This window comes from Amblyomma americanum, chromosome 1, assembly GCF_052857255.1.
Source record: "Amblyomma americanum isolate KBUSLIRL-KWMA chromosome 1, ASM5285725v1, whole genome shotgun sequence".
Taxonomy (NCBI): Eukaryota; Metazoa; Arthropoda; class Arachnida; order Ixodida; family Ixodidae; genus Amblyomma; species Amblyomma americanum.
The window spans coordinates 487736452-487759621 of NC_135497.1; the positions used below are offsets into that span (position 1 = coordinate 487736452).

At 51.1% G+C, this 23170-nt stretch overlaps 1 protein-coding gene and 1 pseudogene across 1 annotated transcript in view; both read left to right on the forward strand.

Moving 5' to 3' along the window:
- The window catches only part of LOC144116085 (putative pre-mRNA-splicing factor ATP-dependent RNA helicase mog-4), a 133895-nt gene that overhangs the window by 42061 nt on the left and 68664 nt on the right, over positions 1 to 23170 (forward strand). The gene's annotated exons all lie outside the window — the stretch shown is intronic.
- On the forward strand, positions 7392 to 7527 carry LOC144116684 (U2 spliceosomal RNA; annotated as a pseudogene).

Below are 23170 nucleotides of genomic sequence, written 5' to 3' on the forward strand. Positions count from 1 at the left end.
GCAGCAACGTAGTTGTGCACTTCGCTGGCAACACACCACCTGAAGAGATTGCCCTGTACAAGCTCCGACGCCCCGTTCGAGCACGTCTTCCGCGCCCAGTGCAGTGTATGCAATGTGGTGCTACGGTCATGTGACCGTTGTGTGCAGGGCGCAGGCGCGCTGCTTGCGTTGTGGCGGCGTCCACGGCAGCAAGGAGTGCGGTGCTCCCCGTCCGCGCTGCATCAACTGTGGCGGTACTGATCCTGCCACGGAGCTCCGCTGCCCACGGTGGCAGGAGCGGAAAGTAGCCATACTCCGCACCTCCTCTCGACGACCGATCCCGCGCCAAGAGGCCCTCCGAACCGTGCGAGAGCAGCAGCCTGCTGCCTCCCCAACCTCAAGGTGCACCAGATCCAGTGGCCCCACACCGGAAACCATCCCCTCCAGTGCAACAACGCGCTACCTATAGCGACGCACTCAAGGGCACCACCCCGAGCGTCATCGCAACGGTAAGCGACACCACCGCCGATAAAAAGGACGCTGTCATTGCAGCTCTCTCAGCAGCTGTAAAGGCGCTCATAGATTTTCTGCCCCCCGACTCTCCAGCGCGACAGCTGTGTACTGTAGCCACCATGGCTAAAAACTTTGCCCGTCGCCCGCGTATTGCTCAGTGGAACTGCAACTCCCTGCGCCGCCGGCTTGCTGAATTGCGAGAACACCTCCCCCGATGCAACTACGATGTATTCTGTTTTCAAGAAACATATGCTCGCGCGGAGGAGGTGCCTCTACCAGGTTACATAGGGTATAGTAGCCCCAGCGAGTGTGGTTCCACTGCGTGCTGTGCTTCCCCCTGTGCCGATGTTAGCCACCTTCCCGGATCGCCCCGAACTGCAGTGTATGTACGGCGCAGCCTTTGTCATGCTGTCCTCCCTGTCTCTTACTTATGCAACAGCGCGGTGGAGTGTGCCACGGTTAGGGTTCACATCGGAAATACCGATACAGCTGTTGCCAGCGTTTACGTGCGCCCGCACCACACCTATGATGCTACCTTTATAGTGCACCTAGCGCACCGTCTCGGCCGCGAATGCCTAATATGCGGTGATTTCAACGCACACCACACTGTGTGGGGTTGCCGCAAGAACAATGCCGACGGGAACAAAGTTCTCAATGCTATCATAAGTGCTAACCTCCTAGTCTTAAACACTCGCCAAGCAACCTATGTGCGACCAACGGCTGCCGCTGCTATCGATCTATCACTTGCCTCTGAGCGATGCGCCGGCCTCTACACCTGGGTGCGAGCGCCGAATACCCTCGGCTCGGACCACTACCCCATCGAGATCAAACCCTGCCCCGAAACGCACCTACAGTGTGGTGAAGTGGGACCACTTCCGCAAACTTTGCAGTGCCGAACCTCATGATGGTGACTTCTCCCATGTGGCAATGTGTGCGCGCGAGGCAACCGTTACGTGCAGTGTCCCCGCGGGCACGCCTGTGCCAGACGTAAAACTATTGAACTTACGTGCTGCACGCCGAGTCGCTCAACGCCGAGCCATCCGCGCAAACAGGCCCGAACTGTGGACAATTTATAACAGACTAGATGCCCACTACAGGAGACACGCCCGATGTCGCCGCCGCCAGAGTTGGGCTAACCTCTGCGCCTCCCTTAACGACTCGCGACGCCAACCACGCTTCTGGCGCATCGTCAATGCAATGCTCCACCCTAATATAACTTATTGTCCGGTCATTTTCATTGCCGTCACCCGCGGCATAACAACATTAGCTCTGGCCAACCTCCTAGCAGACCAATTTGCCTCCTCGGCAAACGGACTCGCAACTACCTTGGCCTCTCCCCCACTCCACACCATCCCTACCCCCCAGACGAGGGCTCTATGTTGCGCCAGTTTGACACCAAACGAGCTCCAGAGTGTACTTGACCGTTCTAAGCGCCGCAGCGCACCTGGCGCTGACGGTATAACTTACCAAATGCTATGTAACCTCGACCACCATCAGCGTAGCCTATTACTGGACGCGTTTAACAATGTCTGGCACAGTGGAAACTTCCCGCAGGAGTGGAGCTGCGCCATAGTTGCCACTGTTCTCAAACGCGGCAAGCGAGCTAACAACTTGTGCTCCTACAGGCCAATTTCACTAACCTCCGCGGCTGGTAAGACTATGGAGGCCATGGTCCTTCGCCGACTACACTGGTTGGCCGACTCCATTCAAACCCTAGCACCGCAACAGAGCGGTTTTCGACGACACCGCGCTACAGCAGACTGCATTGCCGATGTCGTCGTCACGTTAGAGAGCGGACTTGCCAGCGGTGATGTGGGGTATCTGGTTCTGCTCGACATAAGGAGCGCCTTCGACCTCGTCCCACATTCTGCCATCATAGATGCCCTTTGTGCCCTCCGGGTGTGTGAAAACATGCTGTGCTACCTCAGGGGCTTTCTCAGCGGCCGCACTTTCCGTGTTAAAGCGCACAGTGTACTAAGCGCTCCTCGTGATGTGCTGTGCGGTGTCCCCCAGGGGAGTGTGCTAAGTCCCTTCCTCTTTAACTTGACCCTGGCACGACTCCCCTACTGCCTCCCCAAACTTGTGCACCACAGTGTTGGTGTCGCAGTGTACGCCGATGACATTGCCATCTTTGTGACCGCACCCACTGCAAGGGCAGCTAGCGCCGGCAGAGCCCTCCAATCAGCCCTGGATGCAGTGAGTGAACACCTCAAGGGCATTGGCCTGGAGCTATCACCTGCCAAGTCAGAAGCACTCCTCGTGCACAAGCACCCGAGCACTGCCCGCTGCCGCACCCCCCAGCTCCGCATCGGTGACACCCCTCTACCCTGGCGCACATCTGTGAAGTATCTGGAGCTCCACATCGACGCTAGACTCAGCTGGAGCTCAGCCGTACTCAAGCTACAGAAAGAGATGACACGCATCTCCAACGTCTGTCGGCCCCTCCTGGCTAAAGGCGCAGGCTGCTCCCCCACACTATGCACCCGCATCTACGAGGCACTTGCGTCGGCTAAGGTCCTATACGCCCTGCCCATTGTCAGGCTCTCGAGAGCCAAATGGCGACGGCTGGGCATTGACCACCGCACCTTTGTCCGAAGCGTCTATGGCCTCCCACGTAGCTCGCAAATAAGGCCCACCGACGCAGAGACAAACACTTCGCCTTCGTCTCTCCGTGCGCAACAAACAGCCCTACGGCATGCATTGCGCATGCACAGTGCTCCCGAGTGCAAAGAACTCCTGACTTACCTCCAAGACAGACCCGAGACCTGGTTCGGCTGCAACGTCAACCTATTCAAAGAAATCTTTGGTGCTCCCCCGCCACTCCATTCTCACCCTCAAGCACCACAATGCCGCAGGCCCCCACGAGTCTGCGCCACCCTACCAGGCCTTACATGCAAACGCCAGACGCCTCACGGTGAACTTCAGCAACTCGTGGCTGAAAAGAACGACGACGACCTACAGGGCTGCCTCCTCGTATATACGGATGGCTCGGTTATGGACAACGGTCGATCCGCTGCTGCCGCCCGCATTGCCCCTGCCCTGTCGCACCACAAGCAGTGCAGACTCCCAACCCCGGCATCGTCCACAATAGCAGAGCTAGCCGCCATTCACTTGGCCGCAGACCTCCTTTCGGAGCTGCCAGACATCAGAAGGGCCGCCATCTTAAGCGACTCCAAATCAGCGCTCCTCGCAATAAAACACGCCTACGAGGGCGGACACACTCTCCGCCTCTTGGACCACAAGCTGGCTGCTCTCTCCGAACGCGGCTGCGACATAACCCTCCAGTGGATTCCTGCCCACGTAGGCATATCGGCAAATGAAACTGCCGATCAACTAGCCAAGCAGGTCCATGACCCAACAGTTCCTCTAACAAGTGCAGTCAGCCCATATGACTGTGCTAGACTCATCATTAAAAAACATGTGGCCCTTCATCATCCCGACGCCAGGGTGGCTGCCGATGCTCCCCCCCCCTCCCCGTCGCATTCCCGGGCGAGAATTTGAACGCGCGGATTACATCCTCCTCCTTCACCTCCGTATAGGATGTGTATGGACAGCCGAACGCCTCCATCGTCTCCGTGGCTTCACCAGTGACCAATGCACTATGTGTGGTGTCTGTGAAACCCTATCCCATCTCTTCTGTGAGTGTGCGGGACTCACCAGTGCCCGTTCCACCCTAAAGTCTTCCTACCAAAAACTGGGGCTCACCTCCGAAACTTTGGAACACTTTCTCTTCCCATCTGTCCCCAACATCTTCTGTGTGTCGCGCCCTGCGTGCAGTGCTGACCTTCGCCGAGAAGGCGAACCTTCGCGCTAAACTACATCCCCTCCAGTGAAACCATCTGGAAGTGAACTGGGTTCGGTGTCCTTCCCTTGACCTTGCCTCCTCCTTCTCCTCCCTGACCCGCCTCCCCTCTACTATCCCTATACACACCCCTCCCCCTGCACAGTGCCGTTGAGGTGCCTCTCAATGAGCCAGTTATAGCGCTGTGCTATCCCCCTTCCTTTTCCCCCCCCCCATGCGACCATTGTGTGTGTGTGTGTGAGTGCGAACATAACCTCTATAGGTGGCCAGCGCGGTCACTGGTTGGACCTCTCGGACGGCTGTCAAGTGCTGGCTTTTTATTGGTTCGTTTGAGTGACGACTGTTTCTCGGGGCTATATAAGCCCCAACGCTGCCGCGTGGAAAGACTCCGGACTCCGTTCTACCGAGCCCATTGTAGCGACACCGACCCACCGTGAGCCGTGTGCCGCTCACGAGTGGAGTGTGATGTGTGACGCGTTGGAGCTTCGCCGGACGTCGCCCTGCGAGAACAGTCACGTTTGCTGTTAGCTCTTGGCCCTCGTGCCGATCTCGTCCTGTATAATGCTCTGTACATAATGTATAAAATCCCTTTTGTTGATCTCACCGACGCCTGACTCGGAGTCTTCGCTACCGACTTGAGAGCTGGCGACGCTCGGTCACAAAACGGGTGGGGAGCGTTACGGGACCACCTCAAAGTCGCAATATTGGCGCCAGCGGTGGGATCCCCCAGTCGCAACACTAATGTGCGATGTCAGTGCACGTTAAAGAACCCCAGGTGGCCGAAATTCCCGGAGCCCTTCACTACGGCGGCTCTCATAGCCTGAGTCGCTTTGGGACGTTAAAACCCCATAAACCAAACCAATCATTTACACACCATGACAACACTGCAGTAAGTGCCGATGATGCTATATCGCCTGCTTGGGAAACGCTTCACGTAGGATACCAGCGCTTTCCGCTAATTGTATCTGCTTTCTCTTATATCACCAAAGTTTAATTTTAGATCGCTTTAGCTAAAGATACCTTCGGACATTACTTGAATTAATGAAAACAACCAGATTTGTTGTCCACAGTCGACGCCGACGGTTGCTGCCGGCTGCCTTCTGCACATGCTATGCAGACCGGGTCACATATATTCCCCCTTATTGTACTCGCGTCCTGCGATGTAGGCAGTCGTCGCTTTGAGGGCACTGTAGCCAAAACTACGCCCGACAGCTATTTGCGGGCGCTAAAACTTGCGAATTCTCTCTCTGCAATCGCCAAAATCGCGCACACAAATCCTGCGTACTCGCTAGGCCTCGTCAATAATTAAAATTGGCCGGCGGTCCACCGTCAACCGAAATTCAAGAATATGGCAAAAGTTCCTCACTGATTAGTAACAAAGTAAGATATGATATGTAGCCGCTTATATCGATTTTTTCTATACGGATAAGGTACACAAGCGCAGTTTTTCCGGCCGTCGCCTCACCGGGCGTGAAGCTTTCGCTCGGCAGCACAGGCCCAGGCGACGGCGGCGAGCGGCACCGTCGTGCGGCGTATTCTGCCCGTGTCGCTTGCCTCGCCGATCGGTTCTGTGCGCAGCCACCGAATGAAAGCACATCTTCGCTGGTGCACGCACATCGCGTATGTCGCCGTGGAATTATATCATGGGGTTCAATAAGTTTTAAAATTCTTAAGTTTATAGAGTGTCATACCAACTAGTCCCCTACCACTCTCTTCTGGTTCCCTCTAAGCTGGCTCTTTAACATTAATTACTACGATACTCGATCGTTGGTTGTGCTTGCTTTGTAGTCGGTCTAGCGTGACAGACCAGTGCGTCAGCGACGGCATTTGCGTACCGATCAGCCCACCGACCGTCCATAGCCGTCGCATCGGCCTATAGTGTGACCAGACCCTACCTATACCGAAGAAAAACTGCGTTACTGTTATTATCGCTTTTGCGGTACCAGTCAGTCATATATGGGGGACGACTGCTACTTCGATCGCCCGTGAAAGTACAGGGGGGGATCAATCCTCGTTGCGCATATTGCAGCAACGAGAGCAGACGACGTTGCTCCGTGCGTGTGCTAGTGACGTCACGAGAGCTTTCAATATGGCGGTCGCTACCGGTGGGAGGAGTCTCCAGGTCTCAATTTCGATCGTATTTTTTGGAAAATGCAGCGCGTCCAGGGCAGCCAAATTTCGGAAATTTAATCATAAGCTCTTGCGTTAGTTACTGAAGCAGAAAACTGCAATATGAAGAACGACCATGTCATGGCCCCTTTAAATGGAGGAATGAAGTTGGTTACCTCCTCGCGCCTCTACCTCCATCTTTCTATTCGCGGTCGCCGCGGCTCAGTGGGTAGGCGAGGTGATGTCGGGTAAGGGCGCTCTGTAGAAGCGAAAGCTTCGCTACCCACGAAACACATAACTTCTATAAAACGTCTTCAAACAGCTACAAACATCTAGCAACGTCTAAATCTAGATTGAAACGATGAAAAAAAAAACATCTCAGCAATGAAGGTTTATCCACAAACTTTTTAAAAACCTACTGACTAAAGAGGTTTATTCGCAAACGTTTTAAAAACATACTGACAAAAGAGGTTTATCCACAAACTTTTTACAAACTTCTCTAAATATATGTTTTCCACGCAACGTTTTAAAAATTTCTCTAAAGAGAAGTTTTCTCGGGTACGTTTTAGCCAGGTTTTAACTACAGTTTGTTCCGAACTGAAGTGATCGACGCCTAGCGCCATCTCCCTGAGGAATTACGATGCACGTCTACCCATTGTCGAGCTACACCCCCTCAGGATACGTCTCAAATGGAATTTGCTTCGTTTGGACTTTTGGTGCGATATGGTAAAACTTCAATTAGTAATTGCATGTATACAATGCTTACCTTTATGTAATAGTGGTTTTATTTCTGTGCCAACACCCATAGGGTCTTATTTGCCTACCAAATTAGGTACGTAACTGTTCGGGATGGGTGCCCCTTGTAGGAGTATATATAGCGGAACAAATGTATGCATTACAGTGTGAACATACGCAGGAGGTTGCGTACGCAACAATTCATTCATAGATAGGCGGGTTCGAAGCCCCGTGGGCCGTTTTCGGTTATAGAATATCTGATACGGGTCCCATTTGAACCCAACATATTAAACTTATTTTTGGAAATGTGGCGGAGTGCTTGAAGGTTGCTTCACTTCCGCCACCGGTTGGCCCGGTATTGCACTGCCTCCGGGATCGGCCTGGGACATTATAGCGCGCGTCTTTTCTATCCTATCTTTCTATCCTATCTTTAAACTCTCCTACTTTCCGCACGTGGTAGCGATTGTCGCTCAGCTTGAGCCAGTGGGCAGGCTTGTGCAATTTCCTTTTCATTTTTCCTGGCAACAACAGAAGAATTACAGTGTGCGCTACAAGTTTCTATGCAAGATGTGCTGTTTTCTAGTTGCTGCAAGAGATGGCGCTGTTATCTCAGGGTGATAGCGGGCCCCACGAAATCTCGAGACGTGTGATAGTAAGAGGCTCTAAAAAAGCTTGAGCACTAAACCTAATGAAATCCCACTGGTTATTTTTGGAGGATTCTAAATATTCAGCATACTGATCTTGAGCCTATAGGCTTCATATAAGCAGCCATTTCCAAAATATAAAAAAATGTGTATATATGTTCTTAACAAGTTCTTGCGAATAAGTTTTCTAGGTCTTCTTTTGGCGGAGCATTAGCAGACATTGTCACCACTTCGCGCACTTTTGCGTGCACTCCCAGACACCCTTAGAGCGTGTGGGGCTAGCGGTCTCGGTCACAAGGGAGATGCCCTCGACTCAGCGTGGCAAGCTGAGCCGAAGACCAGCTACCAAGTGACAAGGGGGTTGGTCGTTTGGTGCCCAGCTTTCACCGGTCGCAAGCCAGAGAATGGGTCGGAGCCAAAGGTTCACAAACAAAACAAAATTTATACAGCAAAGAGACTATACAGAGGAATTTACAATCACTCGTACTAGCACATACAAAGTGATTTACAGATACAATGCAACTCATGCAAAGTAACAATCGAGAGGGATTGCAATTCAACAAAATCTTTGCGCCTATAGTGCACTAACCCAGAGAGACAATCAAATAAAACACAATTTGTTCACCGGGCACTGCGACAGTCCGACGACCTGAGGAGCTCGACGGGGCCGTCCCACAGGTTGGCGCGCGTTGCCTCGCTGGTCCGGGCTGGGCGAGTGGTGTTCTCCCGGGAGTCGAGCGGGCGCGCTTCTCGGAAGCTTAAACGGCGGCTCGGGCTAACCGACAGCGGTTTAAGCTCCTCAATTATAGGCGCAGCCTGCGTCTGTTTGTTCTTCGCGCCAAGGCAGGCGCGCACATACACGCAGCTTCAACTGCACAAACTCCTTCTCCTCGCGCCGGGCGCGCGACCCCATTGGTCGAACGCGGAAACCGCCGTCTAGAACAGTCTAGGTCATTCTCGCCAGGCTGAGTCATCGGTGCAGGAGCGAAGGGGAGAGGGTATCACTTTTGCGCGGCCAAGATTACCCCCTTTCTGTCGACAACGAGCAAAAACTTCTCCGACATTTGAGAATAATCGACGCCCGCCGCGCGCGGCCATGCCCCCCTCAGCGCCGCGCCGGCGAGCTGAGTCGCAGCAGTACGCAAAGCTACGCACTCTCCGGGGGTCCTTCCCCGCTGTTTTTTTTTTTATTTTGCCGCGCGCGGGCGCGATTGCTTAGGCGAGGCGCCGGTTTTTTTCGAAAATGCGCCGAATTTTGTGACAGACATATAACACCTCTTTTTCCTCATTGTCTGCAGAACATCTGAAAATAGATTTCTTATAGACATTACCGTATACTTCTGTAGACGTTTGTTACACGTTGCGTAGCCCTTGTGTTTCGTGGGTACGCTAGGTAAATCCGATTTCGCCATGCATTCTGGGGTGACCCTGAAGTAAGCCAGAGGTCATATGTGGTCCAACATGGTGTCTCACCCTTTGACCGGTCGATTCGCTGGTATAGGGCATTAGAATAGGCCGCAGCGTTCATTGAGGTGATGCGAAGCCATGTGAGGAGTAGCCATAAGCTTTTCGCTGAATTCCAGAGTTAGCCAAGTTAAGCCACTGCCAATATGAGTGACACGGGCCTCGACTCGCCTTGTGATGCCATCAAAACTGCGCGCACATAGTCTTGTCTCTCTTCTCACCACATCGTCACCCATCATGACCCTCTTTCTTCTCCTCCCCTTTCCCAGTGCAGAGTAGCAGACCAGATTTCAACCTTCCGGGCCGACCTCTTGCCTTCGTTTCGTACAATTTATCCGTCTTCGAGAGTCTCGTCTGCTTTGACAGCATCTCCTGCAACTCGCTCCTGTAAAGTGCTATTCGCAGTGTACTACGACGACCTGAGCAACGAGGAGGATGTCGCGGCGGTTTTGATGTGCACCGCGGCCGTACAAGCGTCATGATGACAAGAGGGACGCGCTTCAAGGGCCAGCCTGCCAGCCTGTATGCTGGCCGCCGGCGTCAGCCAAATGCAGTTCATTCCAAGCACGGGGATAGAGGATTGTCAAAAGTAGGCCATTTTTGGGATCGCTGGCAAATATTGAGTTGCTGGTAGAATAAGATAACTACGATAAAAGCAAATTTCTTCCAATAGCCGTTTTTCTGCTGCCCAGTGCGCCTCGCCTTACTAGCGCACGGTCGCGCCGCGGCGCTGCGGTGTTCCCGTATATGCTCCCGCTCCCTGCGAGAGCATTTGCAGGTTTCTCTTGTTAAAAACGCTGATATGTTGATACCACTGATATCCACAAGGTGGCTGAATGCCACATTCCCGCTTTCCGAAGTGGGCCCTAGTGAAGCCACCGGAAGTTGGGCGGCATGTCCCGGACGTTCGCTGTCTGCTCTGTATTTCAATGCAAAAAGTCCCGTCTTTCGCCCTTCCGTCCTCAGTTTTTCGCGTTGTTTTCGTGCAACGTCTACTGTAAAAAGAAAGGAATAAGCAAGCTCAACGCGAGAAATGTGAGCATTGTTTGGGGAAGCCGTTAATTTCAGAGAAACCGAAGAAAACAGGCATGCAGGTCTCACCCTACCGCGGCAAAGTCTTCCGAGCGTAATAAGAAGTAGTAGAATGCCGATGAGGCTAGGTCATCTTAAAACCGAATTTTCGGGTAGCAAAGAAAAGGCCAGCGATGGCGCGGAAACCCTGACACTCGTAGAACCACTTGTTAAACAGCTACAGCAGTTTCAGTTTCGAGTTTGTGGCGGACGATGTCTCTTCTCCTCGATGGCAGGTGATGTTTGTCGCCTAGGGTGTCATTTACCTTCCAGACGTGCATTTAACCTAACTCCATGGCACTGCCATGTTTCAGCTGCACAGCGCGAGAGAAACGACTAAAGAGAAAGACGAATGGCTGCAGCGCGCGTGACAAGCGCTCTTTGGATTCTTGGCCGATCCCCCAGTGTGGATATATGTGCCATCTTTTGATAGGATAACAATAACAACAAGTAAACTGCACCAAGCATCACGAAAAAAGCCTATTCAGGCATAATTTGATACTGTACCAAACTGTACATGATAGACTCTGTAGAAAATGCGGCGTTATACCTTTTGGAGGCGCTAATTCACGTGAACCAGCAGAACGTACACCGTCGGCACCTCACCAGATAGTAGCTTCTCCCTCGCTCCCGTTCAGTGCAAACGTAATTCGATAAAGTGGTCACTGCAAATTCGGCTGCCTGGTGAAGGTTTCCACCTGTTATTTCTTACATTTATCCCCCATTGGTGGTATAACTTGGGCTTAGAGCGCGACATCATGCATCACAACAAAGACTACAGCTGGCGACGCTAGTGCAACAGGACTACACGGAGCCGAGCAGACGAGGCTCCGTACGTACTGCGTGTAGCGACGTCCTGTCGTCTGCTAGTGTCGTCCCATTGCGATGCATTGGGCCCTTATTTTTTAAACGTTTTTCCCTTTCCCGAAGACTTTGCGGTTCTCCGCATGCAGTTGACGGCGCAACAGGTAGGCATTGCCGTGGAAAAAGACGAGAACGGCAAGAAGACGAACTGCTGAGTGGAAAACGAAAACAAAGTAAAAAACCGTGCTGATGTCATATTTCGTGCACTGCCAAAGGCTGACTTCTGGGACAAGGTCGATTGACGAACGGACGGACGGACGGAGGGACGTATGTATGTATGTATGTATGTATGTATGTATGTATGTATGTATGTATGTATGTATGTATGTATGTATGTATGTATGTATGTATGTATGTATGTAGGTATGTATGTATGTATGTATGTATGTATGTATGTATGTATGTATGTATGTATGTATGTATGTATGTATGTATGTATGTATGTATGTATGTATGTATGTATGTATGTATGGGCGGACGGACGGACGGACGGATGGATGTATGTATGCAGGTATGTATGTATGCATGGACGGACGGACGGACTGGCGGGCGGGTGGACGGATGGACGGACGGATGGAAAGTAGGAGCGTCCCCTTTGAAACGGGGTAATGGCAGTTGCCATCATGCTCAGCTTTTTTTCCTTTATTTTTGTTTAACTGTGTTATAAGTTAAAATTCGCCATTTTGTTGAAGCACGAATTTCTACACTTTTAACCTTATGTCACCTCTCTGCCTTTGAGCCACCAATCTTCCAATCGCCTTTTTCAAGCTTCCACCGCAGATTTTTTGCATGACCATTTTTATCTCTAATCCCTAGGGCACCAGGAAGAGTGACTGTGCCTGGATCAACGTCGGGAAGAATACCATCACATTTTAGTATGAGGTGTTCTATTGTTTCTGCAGATTTACCACACGCAGCTCATGTGTCATCTTCGCTAAATTTCTTTTTGTAGCTGCGCGTTCTAAGACACCCTGACCAAGCTTCAAAGAGGAGGGCACTGCCCCTTGAGTTATCATAAAACGTTTCTTTCCTGATCTGCCTTCTCCAGCATCGATACAGTTCTGCACTATGCTTCTTTTCCATTGAATATATCCAATTTTTACTTTCCGCGTTTTTACCCTCCCGTTTAATGCCCTTTCTTTCTCCATCCTCGTATTCGGCGTGCTTACTGGTTACTTTCCTAGTTCTTTTTCGCCAGTGTGAGTCAACGCTCTTTCTCTATAGGTATTTAAATACCATTGCTGCCCACTTGTTATCGTCCAGTTTCCTCTGGCTTTCTTCGTGTAGTATGGCTTTGTATAGTATAGCTGAGTTTCCCGTGCTTCAAGCGATGCCCAGCCCATATCCCTCGGTACTTCCTCATTTGTGGTTTTCCCGTGGGCACCTAGTGCTAATATTCCAACAGCTCTCTGATTTACTTCTAGTCTCGAGTGAACTTCTGCCCTTAAGCACAGAACCGCATTCCCGGAAGTAAGCCCCGACACCATTATTCCTTTCCAAATACCTCTCAGTACTTCATACCTGTTGTGCCCCCACAATCTCCTATGTTTGATTATCCCGCATCTCTTCGCCCTTTTGCTATATGAGAGACTGTTCGTGCTTTTCCGTGTACATCTGCCCCTCGTTTACCCATACCTCGAGGTATTTGTATTCGGCCACTCGGGCTAAGTCATGGCCTTGTATTGTAAGCTCCTGATCAGTTCTATCGGTGAAAACCATCACACCTGACTTAGTTGCGCTAAAACTGAAACCTAGACTGTCTCCTTCGTCTCCACTCCACAGCAATTGACCAGAGGTTGCAAACCTTCGTGGCTATCTTCTAACAGTGCAATATCGTCCGCATACATTAAACCCGGTAGTCGTTGCTCAGAGAGAGAAAAAAAAGCTTTATTGAGGTCTCTTAAGAGATTGTCGGTTCGGTCTTCGTCTTCATCGCTGTCGACGCTTCACCTCTTTCAGCAAGGTTGGGCCCCTATTCCAGGGCTCCACTGAGCCTAGCTGCTTCGCTTGCGTGCTGCACTAGTGCCCTTTGGGCAGTGAGCTCGCAGCTGGTGAGCCGGCTCTCCCATTGCTCCGCACTCGGGGTTTTGTGTTGGTGGAATTCGTGGTTGCGTTCGCACTCCCAGGTGATATGGTATAGCGTGGGGGTTGCCCCGCACCACGGGCATGTGTCCCTGAATTGTGTAGGATACATTTTGTGTAGGATGTGTAAGTTAAAGAAAGTTTCCGTTTGCAGACTCCGCCGACTAGCTGCTTCTTGCTGTGTTAGAGACTTATGCGGAGGAGAGTATCTAATCCCCCTTCCTCTGTGAAAATTCAAAATCTCCGAATATCCGATCTCAACGGTATAGCGGTGACCCAGGGTTTCTGGCTGCTCAGCTCGGTACGTGATCTCGCGAGTTAAGCTATCCGCCTTTTCGTTACCCTCTATGCCCGTCTGTGCCAGATTTCCTGTGGGTTGTGTTGAGTTTGAGATGCCCTACTTTACGGAGGATATTTAGGGTGGCTCTGCAGATTCGACCTTTCGTGTAGTTTCTGCATGCTTCTTTTGAGTCCGTAAGGATGTATAGTGACTTGTTTCTCCGGTAGCCTTCAGCCGCCGCCAGCGCCACGGCGACCTCCTGCGCCTCAGCTACCGTATAGCTTCCGGTGGTTGCGCAGGTAATAAGCTTGCCTGTGTTGTCTACCACTGCGGCTATTGCTCTAATGCATGTTGAATTCCTGTTCCATGGGTATAATGTTGCGTCCGTGTACACCGTGTTTTCGAGCTTGGCTAGATGCCGCTCCTGGCCGCATGGTGATTCGGATCCATGTTTTTCGGCATAGGGATGACGTGGAGGGTCTTACGGATGTCGTCGGGTACGTCGGCGTATCGATCGAGGCGTCCACTCATGTCTCGACCTAACCTCGTCAGGAGCGCTCTTCCTGTGGCCGTGTCTCTGAGTCTTACTATTTGTGCTCCAAGCTACGCTTCCACCTGCTCGCTGAAGGTGTTGCTGATCCCCAGCTGTAGCAGCTTTTCGTTCGGTGTGTCCTTCGGTAGGTAAAGTGCCGTCTTGAAGGCCTTCCTTAGGATTGTTTCTACTTGTTCCCTTTCACCCTTGTTCATGGGGTGGTACGGGAGCGAGTAGGTCACCCGGCTGACTATTAGGCTTCTGACGAGTTTCAGCGTGTCGTCTTCTTTCATCCCGTATCTCCTTTGGGAGACTGGTTATCATGCGACTCACCTGCTCCGCTGCCTTGTTGAGCAGGCAAATCGTGTGGATACATTTTCTGCTCCCCTGCAGCCACATTCCCAAAACTCTTATCGTGTCCCTTCCTGGAATGTTTTGCCCCTCCTGCTTCACCTCGAGTGCTGCCTTTGTGGGGTGCCTTCCTACTCTCAAGAGTTCGGATTTCTCTGTAGAGCAGACTAGTCCTCTCTTCTTTACGTACTTTTCTACACAGTTTTCCGCCTCCTGTAGCCTCTCTTGTTTTTCTCCCAGGGACCCTTGTGTCACCTAAACCGTGATGTCGTCTGCGTACATCGCGTGTTGAATGCCTTGGATTTCGGCGAGTTTCCTTGCCAGGCCGATCATCGCCACATTAAAGAGCGTGTGCGAGATGACCGAGCCTTGGGGCGTGCCTTTGCTTGGAGTGGTGAAGACATCGCTTCGCAGCTCCCCCAGTCCCACTGTGGCTGTTCGGTTGGTCAGGAAGTCCACGTAATCGTGGATCCGTCTTCCGCAATTGGTGTTGTTCAGCCTCTCCATTATGGTTGCATGGCTAACATTGTCGAAGGCTCTTTTATGTCGAGAGCCATGACTATGTTTTCGCCAGCTTTGGGCATTATTTCGAGGACCTCTTCCTTGAGTTGCAGGAGGACGTCTTGCGTCGAGAGGTTACCCCTGAAGCCATACATGCTGTCTGGGTATAGCCTCTTGCCTTCTAGATGTTGTTGAATTCGTTTGGTGACGATTCTTTTGTATAGTTTTCCCAGGCAAGTAGTGAGGGAGATTGGTCTAGGATTCTCGATCTGCAGCTTCTTGCCCGGTTTAGGAATCTTTACTACGACGGCATGCTTCCATTCGGCTGGGATTCTTCCTTCCTGCCATAGCGTGTTGAGGTAGGCTGTCAGCTAGTCTGTTGCCTCATCGCTTAGGTTCCTTATGGGGAAATTCCCAATTCTGTCGGCTCCCGCCGCTGTGTTCTTCGTGATGGCTCTCATTGCCGCGGTGACTTCCTCGCGTGTTATGGGCCTGTCCATATCTGGGTTGTCTGCGCCGAGGTATTCTCTGCCGTAGCCTTTGGGCTCGTCCTTGCCGTAGCATTTGGCTCGTACCTCTTCGAGGAGCTGCTCGTCGGTACCCTCGTATTGGTGTACTAGTCTCTGGATTGCCTTGCCGCTTTCCGCCTTAACCTTTGTAGGGTCCAATAGGGCCTTGAGGATGCGCCACGTTTTGGCCGTACTGAGTGTTCCGTTCAGCGAGGTGCTGAACTGTTGCAACCCTTGTCTGGCTAGCTGCGTCGCGTACTCCTCTGCCTGGGTCGTGGCTTCCGCTATTTTCTTTTGTAGCTTCTTGTTGAATTTTTGTTTCTTCCATCTTTTGGTGAAACCGCGTCTTGCCTCCCATAGCCTGAGTAGCCGCTTGTCTACCTGCGGTGCTTGCTCGGTTCTGCCTACCTCTTGGGTGTACGTCTCTTGTATCTGTTTGAGCTGCTGGCTCCACTCCCCTATCGAGGTGATTTCGCCCTTCAGCTGTCGGCAGTGTTGCCTAAAGGCGTCCCAATCCGTGAGACGGGCTGTGCCGATCTTCCTCTTGACGTTGTCTGCTACGGTGCTGATTCTTATAATGTGGTGGTCGCTGCCTAAATTTTCCAGCAGGTTCTCCCACTCGACTTGTTTCGCTCCTTTGACAAAGGTTAGGTCTGGACACGTGTCTGGACTAACGCTGTTGCCTTGCCTAGTCGGTTGGTGCTCGTCTGTTAGGAGCTCGCAACTTATGCTTTCCGCCGCGGTGCATATGTTCCGCCCCTTCTTTTCGTCTTTCGGGTAGCCCCAGCTCGGGATTTTGGCATTAAAATCTCCTGCTATAATTAGATTGTTACGCCCGGCCAGTTGGCTCGCCCCAGAAACTAGCTTAATAAAGTCTCCTTTTTTTTGCCTAGGGGGCTGTAGAGATTCACTATGAAGGTGCTTCTGGCTCTTCTTTTCTTCCTTGGAATTACTTCGGTTATTACGTGCTCTATCTGTGTGTCCTCGATTTCATCATGCGCTATGGCTACTATTTTGTTGCTGATGAGGGTTACGGTGCGCCCACTCTCTTGACACTTATACCCTCTTAGCGTGGGTCTGCTATTGGTTTCCTGAAGCATAATTATATCCGGTGGTTTGTTTTTCGTGTAAATGAATTGCTGCAGGAGTCCCTGCTTGCGCCGGAAGCCCCTGCATTTCCACAGCCATATCTCTAGTTGGTTTTGTCCTGCCATGTTGCATTACTCCTATCGTTCGTCCCTTGGGTTTCTGATCCAAATCTCCTCTCGTTGTATAGCCTATCTCTGGCATAGTTTATAGTTTTCTGAGTATTTTGGCTCTTCACGTAGTTACGGAAGCTCTGATCTTGCAGCGCCATTTTCCGCTGCATCTGCTGCATTTGATGTTGCATGGCTAGCATGAAGTTCTTCATTTCCTCCTTGAAGCTATGCTCCTCTGATTGTTGTTGCGCGGGCTGCTCGGCCGGCGGCGTCGGCGGCGACCTAACGGGCGAACACCCTGTCTGCCTCTGCCATTGCATTTCCCTGATCAAATCGTCAATTCTTTTTTTGAGCTGGCACGTTTCCTCGCGGCATAGCTCTAGCTCTCGTTTTAGTGCCCTATTTTCCTCGGCTAGTCTCATCTCATTGTTGTCTGCATGTTGTTGTTGTGGTTATTGATTTGCCCCGAGTGCGGAACTAGTGATTTGGGAGGGCCCGCTCCCCAGCTCACCTTGACGCCGCTCTTCTTTTGTTGCTGCTGCTGCTGCTGCCCCTGCCGCTGGCCCGGGCCGCCGGTCTGCTTCGCCAAGGGAGGGTAGGACTCGTCCCTATTGGCGCCTCGACTCTGGCTCCTGCCCCGGTAGCAACTTCGGCTTCGTGACTTGTGTCCGCCGCCGCCGCTGCTCTGGCCCTGGTACGAGTCTTCTTCCCCGAACAACCGTGGCCTCCGCACGCGGCTCCTGCTCCGGCTCCGGCTGCGCCGCTGGCCTTTCTGCGTTGGTCTCCCTCGCTGCTCCTCAGCTGTCTTGAGTCGCTGCTTGCAGTCCGGTGTGCCCGTCATGTGGTCGCCCCCGCAGATCAGGCATCTGGGAGTGCACTGGTGTTGCTCCGTTGGGTTTTGCTAGCCGCACTGCTTGCAAGCCTTGGCCACGGGATTCGGGTAAACGTCTGACCGATGGCCTTGCTGGCAGCAGATATAACAGACTTGTCTTGTGGGGCGATATGGGTAGCACCACATTTCCCCGCCGTAATAGAGTACTTGCTTGGAGGTTATGGGGCCGCCAAAAGTGCTGACTGTCGTTCTTGACTTTCCCAGCATACGGGCGGCGAGAATCTTGACTCCCTGCGTCCTGACTCTTAGGTTTGCCTTGAGCTTCTCCGGTGTGGTCCCTGGGTCCACTCCGTGGATGACTCCTCTCTGCGTGCCTTCCGGCGCCGCCACGTGCGCGTTGACTGCGTAGGTGCGGTCCCCGAACGTGAGTTGGGTGATGTCTCAGGAACTGGACCGCGTCTTCGTTGTCGGTGCTCACAATTATGATGTTGGAACCGTTGCGTAGCCTAATGATTAAATCTCCCGCCTTGCATCTCGAGCCGGTGGCCGCGACGACCGCCCGAGCGACTTGGTGGGTTTGTAAATTTCTGACAATGAGCCCCTTCAGCCTGAGTACTATCTTTAGGTCGTCCTTCGGGAGCGGAGGCAGTCTTCTCCGCAGTGCTTCTCTTCGCTGCTTCGGCGCAGCTGGCGCGCCTGCTGCGCTCCTTGCTCCTTCTAGGGAATTGCCGTTCCCCAGCGTCGCCGCCCTCGCCATATGGCCGCTTCGCCCGATGTCTCGTTGGCGCCTTTTCTGTCTCCTGGACATGGCGATTTCCCAGTCTTGACCTTCGTTTTCTGCCTGAAATCTTGTTATCGGGGTGCTGCCTCTCGGGTCTTGGCTGCCTGCCTCGGGCCTGCCTCGGTCTTGCACGTGGGCGAGCTCGGCGGCTTCAGTAAAGTCTTCTTCCATAATATTCTGGGCTTCTGCCGAATTTCTGGCTTTTCCTCTCGCTAGGGATTGTTCTACGTTCGGGTTGGTAGGTCGGGACATCGTTCCGGGCCGCCTCTGCCTCGGGCCGAGGCCGGGAAGCCCGCGGAACCCCCATGCTCGCGTTAGGCCCGACCATATGGGAAATTCAAAGTCCGATAAAATCCAAAATTTCGGACCCACCGGCTTGAATTTGGTGTCCCAGTGATCCTGTTCTGTTCCGACGTCGATTCCAACCAAAATTTTGGTGGTCTGATGGGGTTCGATCAACAACCCTTCCGCCTATGCTCAACAACCCTTCCGCCTAATCTGTACGAACGATTATAACCTATACTGCTTGTAGCTTTCTTTCCATACTTATCATATAAAGCATTAAAAGCAGCAGTGATAGAGGACAACCTTGTCATTAATCCTTTGTGTACCTCGACACTTGTCGCACTCTCCATTCCTTAATTCCTCTGTTATTTCAACTGTATTTTCTCGATATATTTGCCGTAGAAAATCAATTACCTCATGACCGATACCTTCTTCTTTTAATATGTTCCACAGGAGTTCCCTGTTCACGTTGTCGTATGCACCGCTTATGTCCAGGGAGGCTAAATACAGAGGTCTCTTTTCCGCCTTAGCTATTTCTATGCACTGGGTAAGCACTAACAAGCAATCATCTAAGCGCCTACCACTCCTGAACCCGTTCTGAAGTTCTCCGAGTATTCTATTACTTTCTACCTATGACTGCATTTTCACCGCCTGCATCGCCAGCCTGTATGTAACTGATGTTATCGTAATCGGTCGGAAGGATTTTATGTTCTTCTTATAGCCCTTCTCTTTATAAATCAAATTCATTTTAGTCCGTTTCCAGTTGAGCAGAATTTACTCATTTGTTATGAGCGCCTCCAATGCTTGTAACAGTTTCCTTGCCTCTTGGGCCAAGTTCATTAATTAAGTATAATTGAAATTTCGCCTATCTCTGCGGACGGGCTTCTTGGAATATTTGCATCCCCTTTTTACAGTTAACATTGGTCATTTCTAAGCTGTTTTCTATTGTGCTATCCTGTGTTGTTCCCTCACTTGGGGCGATTACCGTATAGCTTTTCCTAAATGACTCAGCTATAACTGATGCAATGTAGTTGACAGAGTCATCTCCCTCTAAACATTTTCCCTCGGCATCTTGTATCTGTTCCTGCTTTCTGTGATTCGCTTTGCCCAGCCAGCTTATGTGGTTCCAGAATTTTCTTGGCCCCCCTTTAGTTGCGTCGCAAACTTCAGCCAGCCAGCGATCAGAGGACTGCTTTATTTTAGCCTGGACGAGTAACTGCACTTGCTGTTTCTTTTGTCGGTAAGATTCCCATTTTTGGCCTATTTCCTTTTAAGATAACTGCGCCCTCAGCTTCTTTGTGTTCCCGTGATGCCAACCGTCCGTGCTGTTCGATGGCGTCTCTAATTTCTTTATTCCACCAGCTTCGTGGCTTCCTCTTTCCTCTCCAGTGGTTTACTCCTTTTAGTTCTTTTTTTGTATTAATGAGTAGTTATAACTGATTATAATCCCACTTTTCCATGGTATTTTTCTCTATTGCTTCCTCTATGTCGGCCGCTATTAGCGCTATTTGTTCGTCATTTAATTTTGCGTACTCTTTTTGACTTCTCTGCATTTCTCGTTTGAGCAGGGCTCCCAACTGTAGGATAAAACGCTTATGATCACTTCCGAGGCTGTACTTTCTGTCTTCGTCTATTTCCATCATTGCGAGCTTGCTATACATCCCCTGCGACATTAAGCAGTAGTCAATGGCCATTTGCCTGTTACGGGATTCTCACGTGATTTGTCCCTCAGAACTAGTGTCTATATTTACAATAACTAGGTTGTGTCGCTCACAGCGGTCTAGCATCAATTTCCCGTTACAATTTGTGTATTCATCCAGATCCTCGATGTGGCCATTCATGTCACCCAAGAGAATAATATCGGCACCTTCTCCAAACTGCTTTATATCGTCATTGAGACACTTGACTAGTTCCTTGTTTTCTTGCCTGCATTTGTCCCCTGTCCCTAAATAAACTACTCCTAGCCATGTCCTTTTACCGGCAATTGTACCTGATATCCGGACGTGTTATTCGCAAGTTGACTTTATTCTTTGCCAAATTGTTCCTTGATGTATCAGCATACCTACTCCTCCTCCCGTCCTCTCCGTTGTTGTTCTGTTGCTCCCTTCCCAGACGTAGCCAGCAATAAACGGTGGATCTTCTAGATCCCTAAGATGTGTCTCGCATAGCGCGTACACACCTGCTTCTTCGTCTTTAAACTAGTTTTCTATTTCTAACCACTTCGCACTATCTACCGCCTTGCATGTTTATGTACCTGATCCTGGTGTTTGTCACGGATCTCTCCGGAGAACACTCCGACTGAAAGAATGGACTAGGCGACGGGTGTACCCACACAAACGCACATTTAATACACCCTACGTGGCACACACACTAGAATACAACTAACAAAACTAACACAAAACACAAAGACTATAAATACACACGACCCGGGCACACTGCTACTAGCGTCTACTACTAGTGTTCTACTATTAGCGGTCGGCGTTCGTGCTCACGGTTGGTTCGGTGTGGCTGCGGCGTTGTATGGATCCAGTAGGCGGCGTCGAGGCGGCGTTCGCCGTGCTTGGGATGGCGTCGCTGGCTGCGTCGTATAAGCTCCAGGTCCAAGCGCCCGGGGAGGTGATGCCGGTGTTGTTGGCGTTGGGGGCACCACCCGGATGGATGGCAACAGTGCTGGAGATACCCCTGGCCGTAGCAGGTGGTAGCGTCCTCCGTTGACTCCCCGGAACGGGCTCAGGCACGGCAGGTAGTCCACGATGCGGAGTCGTAGAACGCGAGCTCACCGGAGCAGTAGCCGGCGTCGCTCTCTTCCAGCCGATGTGACCCTGACCTGCTGGAGCCTCCGCTTCTCTGCCTCTTTCCCCCTGTGCCTCGCTCTCGCTCGCTCTTTTATAGCCTCGGTGTTAGTCCACGTAAGCCTTGTTGTCGTCTTCTCTTCTCCACCAATCATCTCTCTCCACCTCAACGAATGCTTCTTCCTCTTCTTTATTCTTCGGTTAATTCGCGTCGTCTTCTTCACACCTTTTCCTTTAAAATTTAATTTAGGCTCCTTAATATATGTGACAAGGGCCCCCTCTCTCAAGATTTTTTTTACGAAAAACTGCTCACGTCATCCTCATCTTCAAGCCATTTAGCCAACCGACTATCTTCTGTGACGATTCTGGACCCAGCACACAACACACCGCAGAGGTCCACCACACACCAAACGCACACCACTAACACAGCACAAAAAATTGCGTTTCCAGAACACCACTGCCGCTGTCCGCACAGAGTCCTTAATAAACATGTTCGTGCCCACAACACACTCCCTTGTATAATCACGTACCACCAACAGCAGCAACAACAACAAAATAAATCCTAGAGATACATTAACACAACAACAACAAGATACATGCCAGAGATACCTAGAGCTGTTCAGTTGGCTCTACTCATGAAGTCCGTTCCAACGTTATATCTGCCTTTAATATATTCAACCTGAAATGAGTATTCTTGCAAGGCCAAACTCCATCTCATAACTTTACTATTGTTCATTTTGGCCTTGGTTAAATATTCAAGCGGCTGATGATCTGTCTGAATCCTGAAATGTCTCCCATACAGATAAATGTGGAATTTCTTTACCGCCCACACCACCGCCAAACATTCCTTTTCAATGGTGGAGTAGTTGCGTTCACAAGCCGATAATCTCTTGCTTGCAAAAAATACCAGATGTAGCACGCGATTCTCTTCTTGCAAGAGTACGGCTCCTAAAGCTCGGTCTGATGCATCAGTGCGAAGCACAAACTCTTTATCCATATTCGGAGCAAGCAGAACGGGCGGTCTTGCCATATGCCCTTTTAACATCACGAATGCATTTTCATGTTCAGCAGTCCAATTCAGCTTATTGCTTGCCCCCTTCTTACTGAGTTCGACAAGCGGGTCGGCTATGTGGGCATAATCGGGAATAAAGTTCCTGTAGTATCCCGTTAAGCCCAGGAACGACTGTACCTCCTTCTTGGTCGTCGGTGTCTGGGCCTGCTGTATTTTGTCCAAGATGTCGTCTTTCGTCGCGATGCGGCCCATCCCCAGCTTGTGTCCGAGAAAAGAAACGGCTTCAAAGCCCACCTCACATTTTGCCGGCTTTATGGTCAACCTGGCTTGCTGAATTCTATCAAATAGTTTTTCCAGCGTAGTTACATGCTCTTTCCACGTATCTGTTGCCACCAGGATGTCATCAATATAGTGTTCTACACTTTGGAGCCCATCCAAAACCTTCGTCATCAGCTTCTTGAATATTGCAGACGCTGTCTTCAACCCAAAAGGCATGAATTTAAACTGGAATAAACCCGCCGAGCACGAAAAAGCAGTCTTCTCTATAGAAGAATCTTCCATTGGTATTTGCTAATACCCTTTAGCTAAGTCGAATTCAGAAAAAAATATTTTGTGAGCCACCTTAGCGAACACCACGTCCGCTCTTGGTATGGGTTCTGCATCGGGTACTATGATGTCATTTAGCCGACGAAAATCTACACACAGTCGGTTAGTACCATCGGGTTTTTTGACAACCACGAGAGGCGCATTGTATGCTGACCACGACCTCTCAATCACTCCAAGCTCCAACATATCCCGCACCTCCTTTTCTATTAATTCTTGAACTGCTAAAG